Source organism: Equus asinus, chromosome 1 (assembly GCF_041296235.1).
Source record: "Equus asinus isolate D_3611 breed Donkey chromosome 1, EquAss-T2T_v2, whole genome shotgun sequence".
Classification (NCBI taxonomy): Eukaryota; Metazoa; Chordata; class Mammalia; order Perissodactyla; family Equidae; genus Equus; species Equus asinus.
This window is the reverse complement of record NC_091790.1, coordinates 189849546-189866359: the sequence shown is the minus strand read 5'-3', so window position 1 is coordinate 189866359 and position 16814 is coordinate 189849546. Positions and strand designations below refer to the sequence as shown.

The following is a 16814-nucleotide window of genomic DNA, read 5'->3' as shown; positions in this document are numbered from 1 at the left end:
ACTCCCAATGTGATGGTATTTGGAGACGGGGCCTTTATGAGGTAATTAGCGTTAGATGAGGTCATGAGGGTGGGGCCCTGGTCTGATGGGATTAGTGCCCTTATAAGAAGAGACACCAGACAGCCTGCTCTCTCTCTCCCCATACACGCACAAAGAAGAGGTCATGTGAGCTCACCGTGAGGAGGCAGCCATCTGCAAGCCATGAAAACAGACCTCACCAGAACCTGGCTGCTCTCACCCTGATCTTGGACTTTCAGTCTCCAGAACCATGAGAAATTAAATCTCTGTTATCTAAACCACCCAGTTAATGGTATTAGTTATGTCAGCCTGAGCTAAGATACCAAGTTTTGTTTTATCCTTATGTATTTTCATTTTGTCTGTGTGGCTTATCTTTTTTCCTCTTTTTCTCTCTGTATATCCTTATTAGATTTAAGTAGCTTTATTGAAATATAAATGATGTACGATAAACCACGCATAAAGTATGCAATTTGGTGAGATTTGACATATGGATACATCTGTGAAATTATCCTCACCATCGACAAAGAATACCACTCTTAAAAGTTCTCTCTTGCCCCTTTGTAATCCATCCTTCACATCCCATCTCTCCCCTCATCCAAGGACAATCACTGATCTCCTTTCTATCACTGTAGATTTTTTTGCCCGACTTCTTTCACTCAACAGTTATTTTGAGGTTCATTCACATTATTGCATGGTATCAACAGTTCATTGTTTGAAATGCTGAGCAGTATTCCATTGTATGGATATACTATAATTTATTCACCTACTCACCTGTTGATAGACGTTTGGGTTGTTTCCAGTTTTGGGCTATTACAAATAAAGCTACTGTGAACATTTGTGTACAAGTCTTTGGGCGGACAGAAAATGAAACCATTTTCATTTCTCTTGAGTAAGTATCTAGGAGTAAAAAGAAATATCTGGGGGTGGCCCCGTGGCCGAGTGGTTGGGTTCCTGTGCTCTGCTTCAGTGGCCAGGGGTTCACAGGTTCAGATCCTGGGTGCGGACCTAGCATCTCTTGTCAGGCCATGCTGACGCGGCATCCCACATGCCACAGCTAGAAGGAGCCACAACTAAAAATGTGTATACAACTATGTACCCGGGGGCTTTGGGGAAAAGAAGGAAAAATAAAATCTTTAAAAAAAAAGAAAGAAAGAAATATCTGGCTATGTCTCTTGGTAGATGTGTTTTACTTTTTAAGAAACTGCCAAACTGTTCTTCAAAGTGGCTGTACTATTTTCCATTGCCTCCAGCAGTGCATGAGCGCTCCATTGCTCCACAGCCTTACCAACACTAGGTATGTTCAACCTTTTGAATTTTAACCATCCTAGTGGGTGTATAAGGGGATGTCTTGTGGTTTTAATTTGCATTTCCATAGTAACTAATGATATTGAACATCTTTTCATGTGCTTATTTGCCATCTGTATATGTTCTTTTGTGAAGTGTCTGTTTAAATTCTTTGTCTATTTTTAATTTGGGTCATTTGTCTCTTTATTATTGAGTCATAAGAGGTTTTTTTAGTATATATGTATTCTAACTACAAGTTCTTTGTATAAGTCTTGCAAATATCTCCCACATATGATGAGCCTTTTCATTTTCATAACACTGTCTTTTGAAAAACAAATATTTCTTGAGTGTGTCCAATTAATTGATTTTTTTTAATGTGTGTCCTATTTAAGAAATCTTTGCCAAACTCAGGGTCACTAAGACCTTCTCAAATGTTTTCTTCTGGAAATTTTACCATTTCAGTCCTTATATTTGGGTCTATGACACATCAAGTTATTTTTTTGTAGACAGCGCAAGGTAGGGGTTAAGGTGTTTTTTGATTTTTGTTTTGCTTTGCTTTTGGTCTTTGCATATGACAATCCAATTTTTCCAGCACTATTTCTTGAAAAGATTCTTTTTCCCAATTGAATTGCCTCAGCACCTTTCCTGAGTATCAGTTGGCCATACACATGTGAGTCTATTTCTAAAGTCTTGATTCTGTCGCATTGATCTGTATGTCTATCTTTATGCCAATGCCACACTGTCTTGATTAGTATACTTGATAATAAGTCTTGAAAACAGGTAGTAGAAGTCCTCCAAATTTATCCTTCTTTATAAAACTTGTTTTGACTATTTTATGTTCTTTGAATTTCCATATAAGTTTTAGAATTGCCTTGTCAATTTCTACAAAAAAAAAGCCTGCTGGGATTTTAATTAGGTTCTTTGGATCTATGGATCAATTTCAAGAGAACTGACATCTTAAGAATATCGGTTCTCCTGATTCATGAACATGACATCTCTCTCCATTAACTTAGGGTTTTTTAAATTTTTGCAGCAATGTTTTATAGTTTTCAGCGTACAGGTCTTTCACATCTTTTATCAAATTTTTTCCCAAATATTTTATATTTTTTATGCTATTGCAAATAGTTTTTTTAATTCTAACATCCAATTGCTAGTATAGAGAACTATAATTACTTTTGACATCAATTTTGTATCTTGTAAATACAAGATATTAGTTCTAGTAGATTTTTTTTATAGATTCTTGGGATTTCCTACACAAAAGATCGTGTTGCCTACGAGTAAAGATAGTTTTACTTCTTCATCTAATCAGTATGCCTTTTATTTCTTTTACTTTCCTTGTTGTACCAACTAGAACCTCCAGTACGTTGTTGAATAGAAATGGTGAGAACAGACATCCTTGCCTGGTTCTCTATCTTAAGGAGAAAACATTCAGTCTTTCACCATGAAGAATTATGTTAGCTGTAGGTTTTCTGTAGATGTATAAGTTTTTTATTAGGTTGAGGAAGTTCTCCTCTATTCCTGGTTTGCAAAGAGTTTTTGTTCTAATGGATTTTGGTTTCATGCATCTCTCTTTTTATCCTTACGTAGTCTCCTATTCCCAATACTAATAATACAATTTCTATCAGTAAAACACCACAAAAATTTTATTAGGAAGGATTTCAGTTACTCAAAACAAAATACTTAATAATCAACAATATTGTAATAACTTTGTATGGTGACAAATGATTACTAGTTTTTTCAGGATCTTTATTTCGTAATGTATATAAATGTCAAATCACTATGTTGTACACCTGAAACTAATACACTATTGCATGCCAATTAGAGGTCAACTAAAAAAAGACACTTTTAAGTATTGTCAGTATTATTTACAGGACTTAGGGACAGCAGAAAAGTCAAGTGGGAATTTTAAAGTTGTGACCTAACGTCCATATATTTGATTTTATGTGATTGCTGTATTGTCTGGTTTATTTGAGTCATAAGTGCTTTGTGTAGAATTCTGGTAAGTGATAAGTTATTAAACACCAATGTAGATCCTTGAAAGAAAGAATTCTGATAAGATAGAAATAGGAAAATGACACAATTGGATATACAGACTTTATGAGATATTTCCTACAAAACCGTACTGGCCTTTAAGTGTCTGGACTGCGAGAGACTCCCAAGTGCCTTTCAAGTACTGCTTTCTCTCATTTCTTGCTAGTTCATAGAAAATCTAATTCTCAGAGCTCCACTATACCTAAAATCTCATCTGGGTAAGATTGAGTCAGCCTTGCATAAGATCCAAAGAACTTTGAATACCTTATATAACTCTTTCCAAGTAGTATACTCTTTCATACTAGTATATTCTTCTCTGGAAGAGAGAGGTTGTCTGGGGTCAAAAGTAAAAATTTCTTCCTCAAAAAATGTAAGTTTATTCCATCACCTAAACAGCACATCTAGATTTGGCAAGATGCCTCCTTGTCTTGCTAGGGACTCAGTCCACAGAGATAAAATAAAAATGATTCATACTCATAAACATTCAGGAGCCTTCAGAGAGTCACCACTACCGCAAATAAATGAAATGTCCATTTTCCACAGCTGGGTCGTTATGTGAATGCTAGAAATAAAAGCATTGCCACCAGCAGCCACTTCTTTCCTCTCATCTAGATAACACCAGTCCTGTTCAAGGTTCACCCTCACACTTCCCTGGGGGATCTGATACAAAGCCCTGGGAAGGAATCTTTCCCCACTCCAAATATGTACTCCACCCACAGGCTGATCTCTGGGATTTCACTCATGGAGAGCCTTGATGACAGGCTGGAAGAGCTGGGGAGGAGAACGGGTCAGGTCGCTCACCTGGGCTGGAATCCCCTGAGAGCTGCCCTTCTGATAGCCCACTGCATCTCTGGTCAGCTCTGATTCAAAGAGCAGCCACCTTCATACTGGAGGAAAAGGATCTCTCTGTACTTTTCACCCACTGATCCTTGTTCTACCACTTGGCACCATGATAGTGAACCCTTTCCTAAAACACGTCACTCAGGAGAGTGGAAGGCAGCTCTCCAGGCCTTGCTGAATCTGCTCTTTACCCTTTACTGATACAAATGTATCCCGTTATGTCTAGGAATTTCTTAAAAGTGGAGTCCAAAATTATATGTAAAGGGGCCGGCCCCGTGGCCAAGTGATTAAGTTTGCGTGCTCCACTTCTGCAGCCCAGGGTTTCACTGATTCAGATCCTGGGTGCAGACATGGCACCACTCGTCAGGCCATGCTGAGGCGGCATGCCACATAGCACAGCCAGAGGCCACTCACAACCAGAATATACAACTATGTACTGGGGGGTTTTGGGGAGTTCAAGAAGAAGAAGAAGATTGGCAACAGATGTTAGCTCAGGTGTCAGTCTTTTAAAAAAAAATTATATGTAAAAACTCAAGGGAAGTCTGATCTCCATCAAGTCGGATTGGGATGTGCACCTCTTTCGTGTTTGATATTGTGTTCATACTAACACAGCCTGAAATCATATTAGCGTCCTAAGGCAGTCACATAGTACCATTAATTCTTTGTACAATTAGTGTAGAATAGACCGATTAAAAACATCATTCCACTAAGAAGCAATTCTTTGAAAATGCAAATGCCTCTGGTGGAGTTTACATATAACACCATAGAGAGGAGCCTTGGTGTGAATTGATTTCTCAGCTCTCTCTCCTCTGTGAGAAGTCTGACAATTGGGCACCAAGAAAATATTCAATCTGAGGGAAGAAGGAGTAAATTTGTGGAACCGAGGAAGCCAGGCCTATTGGGGTACCACAGAGTACAGAAAGAAGGGAAAGGGGCAGGACACAAAAAGAGGAGGTGGGATTGTGTCAGGAACAGAATCCAGCTTTCCTACAGTTTCCCAGGGTTTAGAATTGCCAAAATCAGCAAGCCTGCTCCTTCACCCTTTCCTTCCAGAGAATTCCCAGGAACAGAAATTCAGTCATGCAGTCAGCCTTCTCACACGAGGAAGGGAACTTTCCCATTGCTGTATTCAGCAGTTTCAAGTCTTATTCCCTCTTCTGGCAGCTTCTAGTCCACCCCCATTTTTCCTATAGACCTTTTTAAAAATGATCTCTACTTTTCCCCTAATCGATGTAGTCATAAACAACTGCATGGCTCCTTAACCAAAGAATGAAGCATGGTGGAGGTGGAGGGACAAACCAGACAAACCACCCAAGCAGCCTAAATAACAGTTGTTGCATCACAGAATCACAGCATTATGGAAATAGAAGGACATCAGAGTGCTCAAACCAGTGGTTTCCCATCTTGCCCTAATGTCTAGAAAGACGAGGAGCAGTGGAGTAGGGTGACTTTGCTAAGGTCTGGCAGTTGGCTATGGAAGGATCAGGGGAGGGAGGGAAGAAAAGTATTATATCTGGAGCCCCTCTGGGCACAGACAGGTGCTTTACATATATTTAACGCTCACACCAACCTTGTAGAGTATGCATTATAGTGCCTATTTTACAAGTGAACTCACAGAGGCTAAGCTCACAGACCTTGCCCAAGGTCACACAGCTAAAGGATGGATGAAGATCTGAGCAATGCAAAAGTCCATCATATTTCCACCTTACTACACAGCCCCCTGGAACAAACGAGAACTGCATCTGAAGCCATTTGTTCTATTTGACTCCTGATTGTCAAACTTTAACACTACACGCTGAAAACCAGAGACACAACTATGGGATCCTGGAGCACTGAACTGAGAAAGAAAGAGGTTAATTTTAAGAAAAGTCTCCAGTTCTGCTTTACGTGTGTGGGGCAGACTCACAAATGGCTATGAAGCCTGTAAGTAACAGTTTGTATCTGCAAGCTAAGAAGCACCAATGGGTAAGCAGAGGGAGGGGACCAACAGTTACAAACCATGGCCAGGTGCATCTTCCTGACGTGGGCACAATCAATAACATCATCTAACACTTCCAAAGCAGTGGCGTTGAGTAGACACACAGGCACACACAAACACTCATATTCACAAACAAATACATCCCTGTAGCTTAGTTTCCCAACTTGCATCTCATTTAGGTACGTAAAAAAAGATGCAACTTTGCCATGTTTACTTGGGAGGATGAAGCCTGGAGTTGGTGGTAATGTGAGAAGAGAAACACGAAGAGCTAGAGTGAGCTGTGGTTGGACAGATGCCATGGTCCATAGACAGAGAGCATGAAAAAAGGGCAAGGAATGGTTGACAGCCTTCCCCCAGGATGATCTGGAAAATACTGGCTCATAGTGAATGCTTGGACTAATTAGTAACTATGAAGTAGTAAGCAGTTTAAAAATAGAAAAATCTCAAAAATAATTAAGAAAAATAAAGTGGCACAAATAAAAAATGTTAGAAAAAAAGAACACATAAAAGCTACAGTAGAGACTTTTTTAAATCCTAAGAAAATACTTATGGAAATGTGACACAAAAAAATTTGAAAGTTACGATAAAATAGGTAATTTTCTAAAGAAAAAAGAATAGTAAAATTCACTCAAGAATAGACAGAAGATTCACAAAAGCAATAATTATTAAATAAATCAAATTAGTAACATAAGTCTCCTCATAGCCCTCAATTTTTGAAAGAAAAAAACGACACCAAGCCCCTATGGTTTTATAGTCAAATTTACCCACCTTTAAGAAACAGATAATCCTATTTTATACAAACTGCATCCGAAAATAGAAAAAGACAAAATCTACCTATATTATCTTGATCCAAAATATTGTAAGCAATTAGAATGAAAGATCATTCTCACTTGGAATATGGGTGCAAAAATCTTAAAAGACGGGGCTGGCCCCGTGGCCGAGTGGTTAAGTTCACGCGCTCCGCTGCAGGCGGCTCAGTGTTTCGTCGGTTCGAATCCTGGGTGCGGACATGGCACTGCTCGTCAGACCACGCTGAGGCAGCGTCCCACATGCCACAACTAGAGGAACCCACAACGAAGAATACACAACTATGTACCGGGGGGCTTTGGGGAGAAAAAGGAAAAAATAAAATCTTAAAAAAAAAAAAATCTTAAAAGACAAGGAAAATGAAATTCATAAATATCAATATTAAACAAAAATATCATGATAAAATTTAATTCATTAGTTTATCCCAGTAATGCAAGGATAGTTCAACATCAGAAAACAAATTAATAAAATATGCTTAATAAATACTGAAAAGTGAAAAACAGTATGATCAACATGCATATCTTTTAACATTCGTTCATGAAAAAATAAAACCCTTTACAAATTAGGAATAGAAGAAAATATCCTTAATCTAATACTGAGTATATAGCAAGAATGTACTAGTTGCCTAGAGCTGCCATAACAAATTACCACAAGCTTGATGACTTACCACAGCAGAAGTTTATAGTCTCACAGCTCTGGAGGTTGGAAGTCCAAATCAAGATTTCAGCAGGACCAGGCTCTCTCTGAAGGCTCGAGAGAGAATCCTTCCCCTCCAATTCCAGCTTCTGGTGGTTGCTGGAAATCCTTAGCATTCCTTGGCTTGTAGATCCATCACTCCCATCTCTGCTTTCATAGTCACGTGACATTCTACCTGTGTCCCAATTTCTCTCTTACGAGGATGCCTGTCATTGGATTTGGGCCCACTCTAACCTAGTACAGTCTAACCTTAACTTGATTACATCTGCAAAAACCCTATTTCTAAATAAGGTTGCTTTCACAGGTACCAGGCGTTAGGACTCCCACATACCTTTTGGGGAAACACAACCAACAACCAAAAACCTATAGCAAACATCCTATGTAATGGTAAAATATTAGAAACTCTAAAGTAAGGAATAGTACCATAACCCCATTACACTTCTGTTATTCAACATGGTCTGCTGGTACTAGCTAATGTAATAAGGTATCATTAAAGGTATTCATAAAAGAAACAAACAAACAAAAAGAACTGAAAAGAAAGAGAAAACTATCTTTGTCTGCAGGTATTAAGATAATTTACATAAAAAATAAAATAGAATCTATATATATCCTATGATATCTAACAAAAGAATTCAATAAGATGTTGGATGCAAGATTAACATAGAAAAATCTATAGCCTTCTGATAGATGCACAAATGACAAATTAGAAAATGGTCATCCAAAAAAGGATGCCATACAAAAAAGGATGTAAGATTCTCAGGGGGCAGAAATATAACAAACTATATATAAAACCTACTGGGAGAAAAATTATGATGCGTTGTTGACAAACTCTATTAAATATAAGATGTATAAAATTATAGTAATTAAGACAGAGTGATATGAGCAGAGAGAAAGAAAACTAGATAGAACAAAATAGATTAGGCATGGAAATAGACGTGATATATGATAGGCATGACTTTATCAATCAATAGGGAGAAGACAGAGCAATTAACAGGAGTTGGGACAATTAGTTGTCCAAATGGTACCCCATACCATTCACAAAAATCAACTTCAAATGGATTAAAGACCTAAATGTGAAAAACAAAACTTTAGAATTTTCAGAAGAAAATATAGCACCATGTCTTCAGAACTGAGAGTGAACAAAACACACAAAATAAGCCATAAAGGAAGATATTAATAAATTTTACATTAAAATAAAAAGAGGGACCGGCCAGGCGACCAAGTGGTTAAGTTCGCGCGCTCCACTTCGACGGCCCAGGGTTTCCCAGGTTGGGATCCTGGGCGTGGACATGGCGCTGCTCATCAGGTCATGCTGAGGTGGTATCCTACATGCCACCACTAGAAGGACCCACAACTAAAAAAAGAAAAAACAATTGTGTACCAGGGGGCTTTGAGGAGAAAAAGGAAAAATAAAATCTTTAAAAAAGTAAATAAAAAGAATTTGTTTAAAGACAAAATATAGTGAATAGATAAGTTGTACACTGAAAGAAGATATTTGCAATACAAATAACCAACAATTAAAACTTGGGGTAAGTTAAAGCAACAGAATAATCTACAGGAGTTAAAATTAATCAACTAGAGCTCCATCTACCAACATGGAAAAATCTCAAAAAAACGATATTGAGTGAAAAATACAAGTTGCCATATAATATAGTATGTAATTTATATAAAGTTTAAAAATAGGCAAAATACCATATATATAATTTATGGATATACACCTATAATTATGGTATAGAAACATGCGTTAAAAGTACAAACCACCTTGACTATAGTGGCTACCTCTAATGAGAGAGAGAGGTTGGGAGGGTTATCTACACTGAGTGTTTCTGATGTGTCTAATATATTTTATTTCTTAAAAAATAACTCCTATTTACCTAAAATTGCATATACATACATGTTCAATTTATCTGTGCATAAAGATACGTCTGAAAGGAAGTTGACCCACATGGGTAGTGGATTTGTTATGATTTTTGCCTTCTTTATAGAAGTACATACTCCTTGAAACTCCTTCAGCAGTATATTATACACAAAATAAAAAAATATTGTCATTTTCTGAGTAACATCCCATCGGATTGTCAACAAACGGAAAAATTTATAATACCTAGGGGGCTCATACTCTATTATTGGTAGTGTAAATTGGTGAGACTTTTCTGGAAAGCAAACTGGTAATATACATAAAATTTTGAAATGTACAAACCCTTTGACCTATTTATTTCACTTCTGGAAATTTGTCATAAGGAAATAATAAAACTAGTACAAACAGATGCATATACAATAAAGTTTGCTGCAGTATTGTCTATAAAAGCCAAAAAAAGTAGCTTATAATTACCAGACAATGGATTTAGAATTGACAGCTGAAAACTGCTTTCTCCTAGTTGTATAAGTTACGGTACCTCCATACAGTAGAATACTATGCAGCCATTACACATGAACCTGTGATTCTGTATTTATTGACATGAGAAAATGCCCATAACACATTATTAAGTGGAAAAAGTTTAGAAAGCAGTAAACGTTATACTGTATTCATTAAGCTTCTTCAGGTAATAAGCAAGAAGAATTGATTCTGGCTAGCATAAGCGGAGAGACAGAAGAAGGAAGAGGAGGAAGAGAGAGGGGATGGGGGAAGGATTTCCTGGAAAGACGCTAGGCTATTTCACGTAATTGAAGAAAGAACAAAACAACTGAAAATAAGGAAAGGGTGGAAACCAACATAGTTCCAGGGGCCTGAGCAGAAAAAAAAAATTTCAAAGTCTTTTTGAATTGGTCTAGATTGGATCAGATGTCTACACCAAAACCAGTCAAATTTGGTTGGTCAAATAACATAAACATGGTTCTGAAGACCCATTCAACTCCGATTATTGGAATGTTCCCAGAGTACGAAAACTTACTGTGCACGTAGATACCAGGAGATGTCTCTTACCTGTATGATCCCATTTTTGTAACATGGTATGTATGGATATGTGTATGTGTGCTTCTCAGGGTAATGGGATCATGAAGGATGCTCACTTTCTATGATACTTTTCTGTGTGCTTTTTTCTTCAATGAACAAGTATTGCTTTATAATTTTTTTTAAAAAAGGCAATTTTCCTTTTGGAGAAAAACAATCACTTCAGAATACACTAATGTAGTTTCTGAGGCCCTGGACAGACCTGACAGCCAGAGGGTGCAAAGTTTTCATCAGATTCTCTGAAGAAAGGAGTGTAACCAAGAGGTCCACCTCTCCTCTTAGCTGTCTGCCCGCCTCAGCTTCCCTGTCACTCACCCACATTTGTTCCCCGCCACAAGAACAAGGAGGAAGAGGTGATTATCCTGTAGAGTACAGGGGAAGCGTGAGGATGATAGAACCCCATCCTCCCAGCAGAGTTTTCAGCTGTCAGTTCGAAACCATCGTCTGGTCCTCTAAGGATTTACAAAATCGGAAGTCCTTCGCTATGTCTTTCTCTGCTGCCCATTCATAGAAGATGGTTTTTGGTTGCTGTTTCCTCTCACTCTCTTTCCTTTATAAGGACACATTGCAGGAAGAAAAAATTGCAGATATTCTTTTTCAATCTTTTACGGACCTTTTATGTCCCCTGCTCTGCCTGTTCTGGGCATCTTCACGTGCATCCCACGAATAAAGATTCATTTGACAAACGTTGACCAACATCTCCACAAGACAGAACAGCTCAGGCTTTGCATCAGAATGCCCTGAGTTTGAATGTTGGCTTTTCTTTTACTATTTGCATGTGTGAAAGAAATCATATGACTATTTTAATCTTTGTAAAAGGGTTGTTGTGAGGGGTAACTGAGGAGGAGATGGGCATGATAGCTTTTAACTCAGACACACATAACTTCTAGTGAATATGTCCATCTCACCCTATAGATTATTAGCAAATTAAGTGAAGGAATTATATCCTATCCTTGTATTCCCAAGACCTAGCACCGAGCATGTTGGTCATGATAGGGAAGAGGGGAGGGGAGGAGGAAGATAGAAATAAGGACCACCCTTTGTTGAGCTGCACCAGGCACTGTACTAAACATATACTCTCATCAAATCCTTTTTTCCTGTCTGTGTCCGCAACTATACCCTAATCATATTTTAGCAATCCTGTACCTTTTGTGTCTAAAATAATGCTGGGTATATAGTGGAACTCCCGTAATTATTTGTAGAATTAATACATTCAGACAGCCAGCCAAATCCTCTTATGTTTAATCAGCATCTCCTCTTCTCATATCAAAGGTACTCTTCCCAATAGAGACAAAAGGCAGTGAGAAGTCGGATGTTAATGTTGAGCCATTGGAGAAATTGAGGCACAAAGCTGTTAAGTGGATCATCCACCCTCAAGTCAGTGGTAAAAAGTCACTCAGTGCTCTCATATCCATTCCCGACCCAGTTTGCAACCAAGTGAGAAAAGAATAGAAAATCCCTGGGTGTCAGATGAGGAGTAAACAGGTAGCTCCTGTGCCCTAGGATGAGCATAAGAACAAAGGAGATCATTCGCCAGCCAGAGCTTCATCCTGCGGATAAGACCTTCTGAAATGGGGATGGAAATTACAATCTGGGAATCCCATATTTAACCTAAAAAGTCAAAGGGGGAATTGCCCCGTTGGGGAGAAATCCCAAGAAGTAAATGGTGAGCACTTATCCAGGGCCTCCCAAACGTGTCAGTCTTAAAAGGCCCCTTCCGCTCCCAGAGGGTACTTGGTGACCACCACGGGCATCAATGAGCACTTTCATTTTTCTCGTGGAAAGAACAATAGAAAAGACCTGTTTTGTTTCTCAAATGAGCTCGTTTCTGTAATTCCAGAATGTGCTCAGGCTGTCCAAGTGTGTTGTGTCAGAATGCAGGTCATGTTTTATTCCAGGACTGGGGCTGCTCTTCTTTTTACTGATAATGAAGACAAAACAAAAAAGTATAGATTGGAGAAAGTGATCAAAATCTGATTGTTTTATGGAGGAGAAACTCACCAGCAAAGATAAGAAAATCAAAGGGACCATGTGGAATTAAGTGCTGCTAATGAAATTTAGGATCAAGAATGCCAGTAGGTGCAATTCTTGCGGAGAGCAATTAACATCCCGTCAATCAGAATAGTGTCTCTTTGTCACAGACCCCAACCCTGGTGACTCCTTCACGGATCTCTGCCAGTGTCACAAGGTAGCAGGTGGGTCTGAGTAACCTGGTCTCACAACTAGAAAAACAACCCAAAGCACCATCTTCCCAAATAAGGGCCAGCCAAGGGGTCCTGCCATGGTTCTGAAAAAAGAGCTCTTTGGCTCCATTCGGCACAATGTCATGGCTGAACTGCTGGGCATCAAGGATTTTGTGCCAGGTCTGGAACTAGGTTGAGGGAAGTCCTGAAAAATTCAGTAATCAAGATAAATAGTATTCTAATGCAATATTTTTAAAAATCAAAATTAATGCAATAGCTGCTGTGGAAAACAGTTTGGCAGTTCCTCAAAAAATTAAACATAGAATTACCATATGATCCAGCAATTCCAGCAATTCTGGATATACACCCAAAAGAGCTGAAAGCAGAGTCTCAAGAAAATATTTGTACACCCATATTCATAGCAGCATTATTCACAATAGCCGAGAGGTAGTACAAATGTCCATCGACGGATGAATGAATAAACAAAATGTGGTGTATACATAAAACAGAACATTATTTCAAAGGAAGGAAATTCTGACACGTGCTACGACATGGATGAACCTTGAGGACATTATGCCAAGTGAAATAAGCTAGTCATGAAAGACAAATACTATATAATTCCACTTTTGGAGGAAACTAGAATAGTCAAATTCATAGAGACAGAAAATAGAATGGTGGTTGCCAGGAGCTGGGAGGAAGGGAGAATGGGGAATTAGTGTTTAATGGGTACAGAGTTTCAGTTTGGGAAGATGAAGAGTTCTGGAGATGGATGGTAGTGATGGTTGCATAAGAGCGTGAATGTACTTAATGCCACTGAACTGTGCACTTGATAAATGGTTAAAATGGCACGTTTGGTGTTATACATACTTCATCGCAACAAAAAAAAACCAAAGCAACGCAAAAAAAAAAATCGTGATGTACAAAATGCCAAGATTTTAAATATAGACAGGATCAATGTTATGCACTTTTCCCTTTGCCTGAGGCTCCAATATGGCTTCATACAGCACTGTTACTGATCCAGGCTTCCTTTAAAATGTTGGTATTTTGTTCATCACAGATTATTTTTGCATCAATTTTGATTTTCGTAAATATTGCCTTGAAATATTATTTATCTTTATTTCTGAGATTTGGGGCTCCCCACTAAATTTTGTGACCAAGGAAAGCGACTCCCTCTCCTCACTTGCCTCTCTCGAGTCCCTCCTATCTCTGTCGCTTCCCTTTGACAGTCCTAACTCCTCTGCATTTCTCTTTAGACTCTAACCGCTCCCTTACTGTGTCTAGACAGAAAGAAGGGACCCAGAAGCTGGCGCCTCTAAGTCATTGAAGTCATGTTTCCATTTGCAAACCTTTCTGACGTTCTCTGGGTTCATCGCTTACTATATTTTGGGCTTGTTTCGCATGCCAGTTCCCTCTCCCCCTAATCCCGTCATCACCTGGAACCTTCCAGTGTGTGACCCCACATTACCTTTAGCAGAATGCCTTGCAGAGCTCCTGTGCCAGCTGTTTTTTTCCTCTTCTGGAGGAATTGATTCCTCGTGACCCTCTGAGCTGTAATCTCATCAGGCTGGAATAACTTGACACTCCCATTTGTCTGAAACAGAAGTCGTTTGTCTTCCAAACCTCAGGGCTGGGGTTGTTGCGAATTCCATTCATTGCCCTCCTCCTCGAGGATTTTGACCACTTCATCAGCTGCATTTGCCTTGCCTCTGAGAGATTCCATGATCCGTAGGGAAGGAAAATATCCTGAGCAGGGAGTGAGTGAGAGACACAGCGAGAGCAGGGCTGGAAATCAGCCCAGGACTCTGTTCTTGCTAAGAATTCCTCACCACCTTCTCGGGGAGCCTGGCTCACATGACCTGGCCCCAGAGCCAGGAGAACGTTCAGGCAGGGGTCGGCAAACCCCCATAGAAGACACGACTGTCCAGCAAAGACACTGGATCTTAGGTGACTGGCTTCTTCATAGCAGCATGTCATTGTCATTATAAGCCTCACAACCCTATGATACAGTCCATGGAGCACCGAGTGAAGTGTAAGGAAAATTGGGGCCAAGTCCAACCCAGCCCCTCAGCAGCTGTGTGACCTTGGGCCCTTTGGGCCTCAGTGGCTTGACTCCATGATGGGGACAATAATGGTCCTGGCTGTTTCAGAGGACAGCTAAGACAAAAAAATTAGTTCACCATTGTGGAGATGTTCCAAAAGTCTACAGCACGAAACAAGTGTAACATGTTATTTTGACAATCATCTAACCAAAAGTAATGACGAGGCACTTTTGAAAATGAAACACCAAGAAAGGGATTGCCCCTTGTGATACATAAGGCAACATGGGCCCCAGTTTTGAGAGGACTTGTGCTGTGGCAGTGGAGACCCCCCAGGAAGCACAAGGGTATAAGGACCCAGTCCCTGGTGTCTTAGACCCTCTTGCTTCATGGGACTACATAGCCACTATGGGTTGAGCAGGGGGAGCATCTGAGCGACAGAGCAGGAGAAGCATCGTGACGCAGAACCCCATGGAGGAGCCTGGGGAGCTGTCCTGAGGATAGACAGGAGAGCATGCAACAGGAACAAGACTGGCCCAGCATGTCTTCCAGACTCATCCCTGAGCCTGCAGAAGAAGAGAAGGAGGTCTGAGAGGATCCTGCTTAGAGAAGAGGAGGCCCAGTGAGTAGTGGTCCCAAGTAGCCAAAGATGACCAGAAAGTTCTCATGGCCCTGGGCATACCCCAGGTGACATGTGAGAACATATAAATCTGCAGAGCATGTGGCCAAGAGGTACAGACATTGGATGTTTCCATTTTGGCTCCCCAGCATTGAATCCCCTCCCTCTGCTTGCAGCACACCCTCCTTGTGCTTCTCAGTAGAAAGCAGAGCCTTCTTCCCACTAGAGATCCTGAAAGAAGCCAAATAATCTTTTTCCCAGGCTCCTTTGCAGCTCAGCAAAGGCAAGGGGCCTAGACTCATGTGTGCTGGACTTTGAGTCAGGCCTTAGTACAACACAACAAAAAGAGGCATAGCGTCTTTCTGACAGTGTGGCAGTGGCCATGCAGCAGCTTTGAGTTCCTGGTGGCAGGAATGTCCAGTGTCCTGGGCCAGCAGCAGAGGTGGTATAAGCAGAGGTGCCCAGTGCTCAGTGATGGCAGAAACAGGTGGAGGGGCTTCACCAGGTTGTCGTTTGTAGTGTGATTGGCATTGTAGTCCTAGCTGACGCCTAGTCTCTTATTCATGCCTGCTTTCCAAACCTGGTTCTATAGCCTCCCTATGGTTTCCTTCACCTGTCTAATCTCCTTTCAATAAATCTCTTTACTATTTATGTAAGCAGAGGTTGTATCTCTTGTTTGCCTTGAATTCTGGATGATACACCAAGTAAGAGAAATATCACAAGCCCACACACCCTAATCCCTGACACATGCCCGGGAGCACCCGTGGCACCTCCCCTTTCACCCTGGCCCTTGGGTTGCCCACATCGCTTCTCAGGGACCTTAGAGAGTTGACTTGGGGCATTGATGCAAGGAACGTGCCCTACTGCTCAGGTCACAGAGGGCAAGATGAAAATCTCCCTCAGATGAGGAACAGAATGACAAATATTCAGTTCACTTCAGAAGTCTAAAGAAATTGCATATTTTTGGTTTTCTGTTTCCATGGGCTTTATCTTAATAAAAGAATTCTTCCATATAGTGACTTTGGCCAGAACCTAGATTAACAGAGAAAACTTTTAAAAGTTAGAATGTATTCCTGGCACACGTTACTTTAGAGTGAATAAATGAAGACTTGGCTTGTGAATTCAGAAGTGTTGCCAACCCCTGAGTTACAAAAATGCCTAAAACTTCTGGCCATTGAACAGAAAGAAGGTTCAGCAAAAAAGGGCCTGGGTCCAAGCCTGCCAGCTCCTCAGCTCTAGGCCTAATCCCCATCCTCGTCATCAGAGACACCCTGAGGTCCAGGGGAGCACTCTCTCCAGACCCCAGCTTTACTCCTTAAGAAAGGAGGCAAATGGCATTTTCACCATCTCTTATCCCCACTGCACAGAATGTGGA

General features: G+C 40.2%; 1 long non-coding RNA gene across 3 annotated transcripts in view; it reads right to left on the bottom strand.

The window, feature by feature from the left end:
• LOC139045711 (uncharacterized) overlaps window positions 1–14749 on the bottom strand; it is a 32388-nt gene extending 17639 nt beyond the window's left edge. For all 3 annotated transcript variants that reach the window (XR_011504693.1, XR_011504692.1, XR_011504690.1), the window contains exons 1-2: window positions 14250–14749; window positions 7626–12522 (exon numbers count right to left, since the gene is read on the bottom strand). This is a non-coding gene — a long non-coding RNA (uncharacterized lncRNA). The remainder of the gene's footprint in view (window positions 1–7625; window positions 12523–14249) is intronic.
• Between the last annotated feature and the right edge of the window lie 2065 nt (window positions 14750–16814).